We start from the raw sequence: 2,065 nt of genomic DNA on the forward strand, positions 1-2,065 counted from the left end.
CCAGTCTGTCGTTACGACCGAAAAACAGTCGAGTGCCAGTGCGGGGATCCACTGTCTTCACTGACGGCTCTGGAGAAACAGGAAAGGCCATTGTGACCTGGAAGGATGAGTCTGGATAGCAAGTGCTGGAAGGCCACGTGTCCGGCTCAGCCCAATTGGTTGAGTTGAAAGCCGTTGCTATGGCATTTCAGAGGTTTTCTCAGGTGCCTTTGAATTTGGTTACTGACTCTGCTTATTTTGCAGACATAACCAAGCGGTTGGATTGCTCACTGCTGAAAGAGGTCAACAATGCAGTTTTCTTTCAATTGCTGAGAGCATTGTGGTGTGCAATTCAAGCCCGAGTTCATCCGTACTACATCCTGCACATTCGGAGTCACACCATTTTACCAGGTTTTACAGCAGAAGGTAACATCAGGGCTGCCAGACTGGCTAACTGTGCTGTGCTCTGTGCTACTTTTGTCATGTGCCAGCGGTGCTTGGCTTTCTTTGGGCAGTCCTGGCGAGGGACAGGAGGGAAGGGGCAGGTGTGCTTTGTGTGTTTTTTGGCCCTTGTGTGTGTGTGTGTTGTGGGCTCAGGTCTGTCTCTAGATCCCCTTGTTGGCAGGGGTGGCCCTGTTGCCGTGTGGAGCCCCATGGGGTTCTGGGCTTGTGCCTGGAGGGTGGTGGGGTGGGCTGAAGAGCACTGCTGAGGGGCTGCAAGGTGCCTATGGCATACCGCCCTGAGAGCTCCCGGTCTCATCTGATCTTGGAATCTAAGCCAGGTCGGGCCTGGTTAGTACTTGGATGGGAGACCGCCTGGGAATACCGGGTGCTGTAGGCTTCTTTTGCTGTGTGCTATGGAATGGTCTGGTGGTGCATGGTTTTGCTTGGGCAGGCATGGCGAGGGCCAGGAGGGAATGGGAAGGTGTGCCTTGTGTGTCTTTTTTCTCCCTTGTGTGTGTGCTGTGGGCTTGTGTCCCTTTCTAGATTCCCTCATGCACAAGGGCTGCCCTGTTGGCTGTGGTGAGTCCCAATGGTTTTGTGCGGCTTCCCATGGAGCCTGTGTTGCACCATGGCTGTGAAATCACAGGTGCCTGTGTGACATCACAGGGGCTGTGTGACATCACAGGGGCTGTGTGACATCACAGGGGCTGTGTGACATCACAGGGGCTGTGTGAGGTCACTGGGCTGGTCACTCTGCCCCAGCCCCCTCCCACTTTCCCCCAGAGAAGTCCAACACTGCTCATGCACAGTGGGGTCCCCTGTCCCCCCGGGTCCCCCCGCCCCCAGCGCCGCAGCCTCCCCCAGAGGATGTTCCACAAGATCGACCCCAGACCCTGACACGGGGACGGGGTCTGGGGCCATGGGGGGTGGGACAGGGGGACAGGGACCCTCCGGCACCATCCCCGTGTCCCCCAGGGCCAGAGTCTGGGCCAGGGCTCCTTCACCCTGTTACCAACGAGGCCTTGAGAGCGCTGAAAAAATCCCTGGCAAGGGAACAGCAAAAACCAGATTTAATATTAAGCGACAGCACCACAAAGTTCCTTGGTAAAAGAATCACTGCTCCTGACTGGACACTTCAGGCACACCAAGGAAACAAAGCAACAACAAAACTTAACAGAATCCAGGCAATCAAATCAGAAATGAACCGGGAACTGTCCCTGTGTGTGTGTGAGACAAGGACAGTGAGGGCAAGGATAAAAGGAATAAAGAGATAAAAGCTTAACATAGCTCAAACCTAACAGGACTTAACTTCTCCCTTAACCTTAACTTCTACCTTCAACCTCACCATTTAGCAATGGACAGAGCTTAACAGTATTTAACCTAACTTATAACCTATAACTTTGCAATTTAACAGCAAAATAGCATTTAACAGTATTTAACTCAGCTTATAACTTATATTAAGCATAACAACTTAGAAAAATAACAACTCTTAGCATTTAACTTAGCTTAGGCCTCATGATTTAACCTTACTCACAGTCCTGACTGGCTCAGCTATGCAAGGCACTCAGAGCCCTCAGAGAGCAGCATTTCTGCCACATTTCCCCAGCACAGGCACTCCTGTGTGCACACAGACACAGAGAGT

General features: G+C 52.3%; 1 pseudogene; it reads left to right on the plus strand.

Moving 5' to 3' along the window:
* Positions 1 to 702: 702 nt before the first annotated feature.
* LOC140681134 (5S ribosomal RNA) lies at positions 703 to 820 on the plus strand (annotated as a pseudogene).
* The last annotated feature ends 1,245 nt before the right edge of the window (positions 821 to 2,065 follow it).

This window comes from Taeniopygia guttata, chromosome 31 (assembly GCF_048771995.1).
Source record: "Taeniopygia guttata chromosome 31, bTaeGut7.mat, whole genome shotgun sequence".
Classification (NCBI taxonomy): Eukaryota; Metazoa; Chordata; class Aves; order Passeriformes; family Estrildidae; genus Taeniopygia; species Taeniopygia guttata.